Source organism: Mytilus galloprovincialis, chromosome 11, assembly GCF_965363235.1.
Source record: "Mytilus galloprovincialis chromosome 11, xbMytGall1.hap1.1, whole genome shotgun sequence".
Taxonomy (NCBI): Eukaryota; Metazoa; Mollusca; class Bivalvia; order Mytilida; family Mytilidae; genus Mytilus; species Mytilus galloprovincialis.
In genome coordinates, this window is record NC_134848.1 from 35,743,332 (window position 1) to 35,753,093 (window position 9,762).

The window sequence follows — 9,762 nt, forward strand, 5'->3', positions numbered from 1 at the left end:
CCTCCTCCATCCATATCAATTAATTAAATAAATTATGACTTTTGTAAGGCTAATTTAATTCTTATCTATGATATATTGATAGGCTGATTTTTTTGTTTGTTACTAGATAATAAAATTATAAATTGATCACCAGAAATGATTATCTGAACTAGGACAAGCAGGTGCTCACAACAAATAAATAACAATTTTTACGAAGCAACCCTTTGACAGTGCCGTAACTATCGAGAATGCAAGTGGTAAAAGTGGTAGCATATGTACTAATTCATTTCATCCGCTCCTCTATCAATTTAAAAATGAAAGTCAATTATACTTTTTTTAATTTCCCCCATCTGAACACGTGTAGCATGTTTGCCAAAGCTAAACTTGTTTTTATCTAACTCTCCACCTTTTTTCATCTACTAAAATGGATGAATTACAAAGTAAACAACTTACATTCATTAATGCTTACATATTTTGTAACTGTCACTTACTTTTGTCGGTATATTTTCACACATTAGAGAAAATAATTGCTCCGGCAAGATGCTTTCCATTCTGCAAACTTCCAAACATCTAATGACGGCGATTTGGGGACGATCGGCTTCTCATTGGTTGCTACTCGGAAGTAGGCGGGGTGTAATCCCGGCAATAAAAACATCTATTGCAATCATTTATTATATATTTTCAACAAAAAAATGCCGTAATCTTGTTTTAATAATCAAATGACATCATACCAGTATCCCTTTTTTATCCGCATGCCTGCATGCAATTTGTATTTTACAATTTTATCGATGGACGCTGCTTACGGAATCCGCCATTGATGAATATATAATGAGGTAATTGCGGAGTTACCTACCCCTGACAAAAATTCGGCGAAATTCGGCGAAATTGCCTTAACATCACTGCGTACGACATGAATCTTGACCTGCAGCTTGCCTATAGACCCTGCTTATTCAATTGTTCTGTTATATTCTTGAACATTTTCTAAACAAACTAAATCCAACGAAAACATACACGGGTTCATATGAACAGGAACATATAGTTACAGTAAAAGATGAACGATTTATTGTATGGGAGTACTGTACAATTAAGTTCTTTCTTGAGTATAACGATATTACTAAAAAAGAAAATGACATACAGACAAATAATAGAACACAACACAGAAACTAGTTTTCCCAACCAAAAACTGGGTTAACCAAGGTGCTCCAGAAGGATAGGCAGATCCTGATTCATATGCTTCAAACAAAACATGTGAAGGAAAGGGTTTAAATTGTATTATAATTATTTGGTTTTGAACAGGAATAACAAAAATTGATTGATTGGTCCTGAGATGATAAAGTTCTTTAGCACCCTTTTAAATTTAAAAAGCACATTATGGACGGGAATTCTACAATACGCACCAGGTTTAGCACCACTGACTAACTCACCTACTTAACAAAGAAATACATGTGTCAGTTATGAAAACATAATAACAAATATTTTTAACACATTTTAAGACAACAAAAATCAAAAGAAAAATCCAAAATGTTAATAGTTTACATATTTTTTATTACAGTTCTTCTACATCTGGCTTTGGCACGGTCGTCCTACTATTTTGGTTGATTAAATGTTCATAAATTTGATTTGTATATGCCGGGAAAAGTCATTCCAATCAATACTTGGCGGGTCTTCGCACCCAGTGAAGGGAAACTTTTGCTGTGTAAGTACTTGTTTTACTCCTGCTACCTCCGTGACAGTTTTAATTAAAGAAACGATTACGATAGCCGATACTGATAGAATGTCCCGTTTTGTATGCCAACTTTCTGAAAAATTTACTTCTCATCTCTACTAATGAATCAGCCAAATTAGTATATATTTGACTTCTTTCTTGTGCCCCCGTGTTGCCATTTTTTTAGGCAATGAAAAAATACTTGTCGTTCTAAAGGCAGCTGTTTTTTCCCCCTTTTTTCAAATGCATTTATAAGATAGAAGATTTAATTGGATCGTTACACTAGTTTAGTGTGAACTGTTGTTATTGATGATTTCATTATTATAATATATAAAATTATTATAAATAACAATCCTAACTTGAAACAGAGAACACTAAAAAGTGAAAGGCTTAGCTAATGGGAATTTTAGATGTCCGCCTTAAAAGAATTTATATTAAACACACGAATAACTAATAAACTTTCTCTGTGTTACAATGGAGTTACATTTCATCTTCCTACTGGAAATTATTGTCATCAGATTAAAAATGGCGTATCGGGTTATTACAAGTCTACGGTTCCATGTTCCACATGTAGCGCATTGCTTCATTAAGTCATCCAGTGCATCTTTTGCTACTTTTTGATCTATGATATCTTCGATTTTATCTCCTTCTAATACTTGTTCCTGTTTCACAACTTCAATTGCATCATTGACAAAGTAGTACAATTGTTCAAAGTGATCCCTTTCCATTTTTATGATTCTTTTAGATAACTGGTTCATCATTTCAGAAGTTATAGAGTTAAGTAATTGGGTCATTATGACTTTAAATACAATTTATGCCTGAGCTGCTCTGGTTAAGTTTTGCGTTTATGTTCTGATATTCTTTTGGAACTAAATATATTGCATCAACTAAACTTCATCAATGGATGTGCCTTGGATAGTACTGAGCATTCACAAGTGATGACCTACATTTGAGATTAGGACTCTAGACTTAGTCATGTTTTGAGGTATTGTTTTTTTTAATTGAAAACTTAAAACTTTTTATTGAAATAGTACAAAATAAATGTTCTTTGTGATGTGAACTTTCGTAATTACACATGAAGGTTAATGAACATAATTATATAGTATGAGTGAGTTTTATTTTCCTATAGACACATATTTTTGTTTCTACTGATTCAAAAATAAAATGAAAGTTAATTCACCTTTGCCAAAGGTAAGATCATTGAGGACTTTGTCTCTAAAGAAGGATTATGCATTTTTAATGATGGATCTAATACGTATCTTCATCCTGGAAACGGGTCTTATTCTTCTATTGATATCACTATTTGCGATCTCTCTCTGCTTCTGGATTATTCATGGCGTGTTCATGATGATTTATGTGGAAGTGATCACTTTCCAATAGTACTTGAACATTTTTTTACTTCTGCCCAACAGAGAGTACCACGTTGGAATCTTGACAAGGCGAACTGGTCCTTGTTTGAGAATCTCTGTCAAGCGGAACTTCAGTCAAAGATGTTTGAGACTGTGCAAGATCCAATTTTAACTTTTAATACAGTTTTAACGCCAATTGCTGACAGAACTATTCCTAAGACCTCTGCAAATCCGAAACATCCCAGCAAACCATGGTTTGATGACGCTTGTGATCAAGCCATAGGTGACCGTAAAAAATCTGAAAGACGGTTCAATCAACAACCAACGACGGAAAACTTGAGTAATTTTCGTATTTTTCGCGCTAAGGCACGGCGGACTTGTAGGCAAGCCCGACAAACATCCTGGAAAAAATTTACATCTCGCACTCCGATGACAAAAGTTTGGAATATGGTAAATAAAATAAAAGGTAAAAATTCTAAAGCCACTGTAAAACATTTGAAAGACGGCAATGATTTATTAACATCTGAAAAGGATATTGCCAACAAGCTTGGTGAAACTTTTGCGAAATCTTCTTCTTGTAACAACTACAGGGAAGACTTTAAAAAAGTTAAAAAAAACAAAAAGAAAAAATTAAATTAAACTTTAAATCAAAAAATGGTGAAAATTATAATAAACTATTTTCTCTTGAAGAACTTGAAACATCTCTGTCAAAAGCCCATGATACAGCTTGTGGGCCTGATAATATTCACTACCAACTCTTAAAACACTTACCAGATTCCTCACTAGAAGCTCTCTTGCAGCTCATGAATAACATCTGGGAATCTGGTGATTTACCATCAATCTGGAAACTTGCAACCGTCGTGCCTATTCCAAAACCCAGTAAAGATCATACGGATCCTATTAATTATCGACCAATTGCTCTTACCAGTTGTGTCTGTAAAACACTCGAACGGATGGTCAATGATCGCCTTGTTTGGTTCTTGGAATCCAATGGGTTATTAGCCAATATCCAGTGTGGATTTCGACAAGGACGAAGTACTCTTGATCATCTTGTTCGATTCGAATCATTTGTCCGTAATGGTTTTGCGAAAAATGAACATGTGGTGTCGGTCTTTTTCGACCTTGAGAAGGTCTATGATACTGCATAGAAATATGGTATTTTAAAAGATTTATTTGATATGGGGTTGAAAGGCAATATGCCTAATTTTATTTTCTCTCTAACAGACAATTTAATGTTAATTCGACCATGTCTGATCTGTATGATCAAGAGATGGGTGTCCCTCAGGGCAGTATTTTATCTGTAACATTATTTAGTCTTAAAATCAACAGCCTTGTTAAAGTTTTAAAAAGTAATATTGAAGGTTCATTGTACGTTGATGATTTTTTAATATGTTACAGAGGCAAAAATATGAATAACATAGAAAGACAATTACAACTATGTCTTGGAAGAATTGAAAAAATGGGCCTCGGAAAATGGTTTTAAATTTTCCACGTCTAAAACGGTCGGGATGGATTTTTGTAACAAAAGGAAACTGCATCTTGATCCAGAACTCACTTTGTACGGCAACCCAATTAAAATGGTTGATGAAACCAAATTTCTTGGGTTAATTTTCGATAAAAAGTTAACCTTTCTACCCCATATCAAAATGTTAAAATCGAGATGTTTAAAAGCTTTAGATATTTTAAAAGTTGTCGGCAGCACTGACTGGGGTGCTGATCGCAACATTTTACTTAATTTATATAGATCTCTAGTTAGATCTAAACTAGATTATGGCTCTATAGTGTATGGCTCTGCAAGGAAGTCCTACATACAGATTCTCGATGCTGTGCATCACCAAGGTTTGCGTCCTCTGTCTTGGCGCATTTAAAACCTCACCAGTTGAGAGTCTGTATGTAGAGGCTGATGAGCACTCACTCTCTGTTGCTCAATTTAAAACTTGCAAATGTCCTCCATGGGAGCTTCCCAAACCAAAAAAGATATTTGATCTCCGTGAACACAATAAAAATAAAACAAATCCTCTTTTAATTCAGCAACACTATGCTGAAATTAAAGCCGATTATCAAGATTTTTCAACTGTCTATACTGATGGATCAAAAGATGGCGACAGAGTTGCATCTGCTGCTGTCTTCAGGGACAGAGCTGCAACTCTCCGTTTGCCATCTGATGCATCCATCTTTACTGCTGAAGCAGAAGCAATAATTTTGGCTTTGCAATTTATTGCTTCTTCAGATAAATCCAAATTTATTATATGTTCTGATTCACTTTCATGCTTACAAGCTATACAAAATACTAAAATTAAAAACCCAACAATTCTCCAAATTTTATATGTAATGAGGAATTTAAAAATTCTTCTGAAAGAAATAATATTTCTATGGGTTCCGAGTCATGTTGGAATTCTTGGAAACACAGCTGTAGCCCTTGAGGCAAAGCATGCTCTGTGTGACCCTTTATCTAACTGTGATATACCATATACTGATTTTAAATCTAATATTAGATTATTAACCCAAAATGAAAAATCGATATGTATTGTATGGTTATAAGCATTGTGTGTTATATCTTACAGAATTTCATGATGATTTTTTTAATGTAAAGTTAAATCACCTTTCTTAAAAGTATCCCAACATTTTGTGCTTTATTTATTTACCTTTATTTTTACTCGATTTTTGAAATCAACAAACCATAGGCAAATGATTGATTGTTGGTTGCTTAACGTCCAGTGGCAAATATTTCATTCATATTCAGGACGAGAACAAGTTCACAATAAATACAATAGGTAGGTTGTTGTAATAGAGACCATCTAGGATGATGGTCGGGGAAATTTGGACTGCCACTGGTAAATATGAGGGTATATTAGATAGGGACAGAAATTTTGCCTTGCAATAGGCAAATGAGAATCAAAATTTAAGAAACAAGTCAGATTCTTGTTTTAAACATCATACGCTCTTTTCAAATGTAGAATCTTTCTCTGAATATCAGCAAACTGGTTCGAAAAAATTAAATGGTTCACGTAGAACAATACAGCAAATATTCCCTTTTATTCCAAAATAAACATTTAGCAGCTAATCAAAACAAACTCTGACATAAAACTTTAATAACAAATATAGAAGATTCAATTTAGCAAAACATTTGCTTGATCTTATAGTTTGAATTAAATTGCGAGACACACTATTTACACGATACATTGGATTTAAAGTCTCCACTTCTGCCTTTTTTCATACTTGCTACATAGATATATGAAGATGTGGTTAGAGTGCCAATGAGACAACTCTTCATCCAAATAATAATTTATTAAAGTAAACCATTATAGGTCAATGTACGGCCTTCAACACGGGGCATTGGCTCACATCAAACAATAAGCTCTAAAGGGCCCCAAAATTACTAGTGTAAAACCATTCAAACGGGAAAACCAAGGGTCTAATCTATATAAAATATTGTATTGATGTTTAAAAAGATGTTGATTAGATTATTGGTATAACATATAGAACAAGAGGCTGTCACAACGACAGCAAACCGGATTTATTAACAGTTATTTGTGTCCTGGCAATATCACAAGAACCATTACTGATGAATTGGGAAAGTGAAAATCGTCAATATCAAATTTGACCTCCATTTTGTCATCAGTATCCACATATTAAAATTTGAAAAGCTTAGATTCAATGGTTCATGAGTAAATGCACGGACACGACGGGAAACACCATTTTTCAATCTTTCAAGAAACATAACTCCTGAACGGTAAAAGTCAAAATCGCAATTATTGAACTTGACCTTCGTATAGTTGTCCGAAATAAAATATTAAAATTTTAAAAGCTTTGGTTGAACGGTTCATGAGTTAATGCACGGACAACATTTGATTGCCGCCCGCCGTACATCCCCAAATCAATAACCGACATTTTTGTCACAAAAATCCGGTTAAAAATGCTTTTGAAATTGACCCGGTTTAGTTGACCGCTTTACTATACGAGACTTTTAACACTATCTTTTGTTAAATCCATAGGATGCAGTTCAATTTTACATGCTGCAATACTGACATTTGAGTTATTTGCAATGAAATTTTACCCCCCAAAAAGACACAATAAATTCAGCATTCCAGTAAAAAAATTTAACAAATTATTTAATGGAACAATCAAAATTAGACTTTATGACATCATATGGTTCTGACAAAACAAAGTCAAAACATTTTAAAATGTGTCGGAGTGCTCCTTATTAAAGCATTCCCCTAACATAATTTGTTAATCAAATCATAAATACTGGTGTTTATTCGTGTGTTTAAAGAAAATGCGAAGATTGGCATCTATTTAGATAAGGTGGGACAAAAACTTGCTGGAAATCTACATCATATATATGTGCATTCAGGAAAGTTTTAAAAGACAAAGTTAAGAACATGGGATGGAGATTATTTGTTTAACAACTCTTTAGATATGAGTCCATAACATTGAAGGGGGGGCTAGACCATTTTCGGGACGCCGGGATCGGCCGATTTTAGCAACGGGAAATCGGGATTGCCTTGTTTAAAGAGCGGGAATTCGGGATAGAAAAACATTGGGATACGGGAAAGCCAAGTTTTTAGCCACGGGAAATTGGGATTATTATGTTGAAATATAACGGGATTGACAAACAACTGTACCTTGGACAGATAAAAGTGCCATTTTCATTATACTTCAATTAGAACAGAGTAGATCCAGATCAGAGTACATGTAAACCCCAAGGGTGACTGAGTTGACTTTGTCTTCTCAAGACCGGCAGTAACACGCTTGCTGAAGTTGGGCGTCGGTTTGGCTGTGCGGGATGTATCATGTTCGCAGTCACGTCGGTCAGAATGGGGACTTAAATCGGATGCCTCGTGTAAAGAGAGCGCCGTGCTCTTTGCACGTTAAGAACCCTTGCAAAAACTCTTTGAGGCCTGTTGCAAGGCAAAATTTCTGTCCCTATCCAATATACCCTCATTTTCTAGTGGCAGTCCAAATATCTCCGACCATCATTCCCTGAAAGAGCCTCTATTATGACAAGACCTACATATTGTATTTATTGTGAACTTGTTCTCGTCCTGAATATGCATGAAGTATTTGCCACTGGACGTTAAGCAACCAACAATCAATCAAATCAATAAGAGTACATGTAACAGTAAGTTTAGAGATAATAGCTTTGAGCTCGGATCAGGTCTTTAATTATACCGTTTACTAAACGATTTTGATTTAATTACATATATAAACCTCCTGTAGCAGACGATGCATTTTGCAGAAGATTCTCAAGTTATATCAATTAGAACCCTTTTGTTGTTCCACAAAGACGAACATTCTTTGCCTTTCCTTAAGGAAAAAACAAACATTGTGCTAAAGGACAGCAAAAGCTTCGGTCACTGACTTAAACAAATTTAAATAATGTGTTATCAATTATTTGGGAATTAATGTATCGCCCTGTAAAAAAAGGATGGGGAGAAATGTTAATACAAAGATAGGACGGCAATACAAAGATGACAAGGGAATATTTATACACAGCATCAATGGGATCACGAGAAAACATTCCTTCAAACTGAAAGATCAAATTTAATAGGTGCATGTAGAAAATTATCTCTCTCTGTTATAGTACTAATAAGTATTAAATATCGTTTGATTTTTTATAAAAGTTGTATATATACAAAACCTTTTCCACATTTTTTTCCCTAAACGTGTGCATCCAGTTTCTTATCAAGCCAAATTCTTGTATTGACTTGAACTGGAATTTGGCCAATTTTCTGACTGGCTACTGAAGATTTATGTGAACAAAAATGCTTATATGCAGCTTGACGCCACAGTAATATATATAATACATATATTCGGATTGGTTATTGCTGAAAGACTTTGAACATCAATCATATCCGAGACGTTTAAATCGTAAGCATTGAAACTTTTAAATTTTGTAACAAATTTATCGGGATCGGGATTTTTAACAAAACATGTCCGGGATTTCGGGATTTTCTGATATTAAAACCGGGAAATCGGGATGAGACCCCCTCTAGCCCCCCCCCCCCCCCCCCCCCCCCAACATTTGCCTGCTTTTTACAAATTACACAGGAGTCTATGTAATTATGACACATATTTTGTGTTCTCCTTTCAACCATAAGACTTTCCATCACGTAATGTTGCGAATGGATTCATATTTCATTTCTGTATTTTAACAAAGCAAGTTTCATCGAAAGACAATTTAGATTTTTTTTTAGATTATCAATGCCACCGTCCAGAACATGTGTACATCCAAGTTGTCGTCCAAGATATATTTTAAGAATACATTTTCCTTAGAAACATTAAAGAGGAAAGGAATGGAAAGGGTGATGAAGATCATATCCTCACTAGATTAAGATATTTACTAGGAAGATGTTGACTCTCATTTATAAATAACGGCACCTTTTAATGTAAAGTTTAGTATAAACATTATTGAGTTCTTTGTTATATGTTGGTTTTTTAATTATCTAGCTGACAAAGGACTGGACAAAAAAAATAGTCATGCATTTCTTTTCCTAGGTAAAAATAAAAGCAAAATAGTTTGTATAAATTGTATAAATAATTTGTAAACATTCCATTTATCAAACTAATAAACTTTAAATGTATTTTTTCCTGGCTTCTTATTGCGTCTCATGTCTTATAGCAAAGTGTATCCTTGCTATACTTGCAGTCTTAAATGCTTGCTTTCGTTACGACTTCTAATTTGTCTATTCTAAATGTACATTTTTTATTTAAGGTGTTTGATGCGAG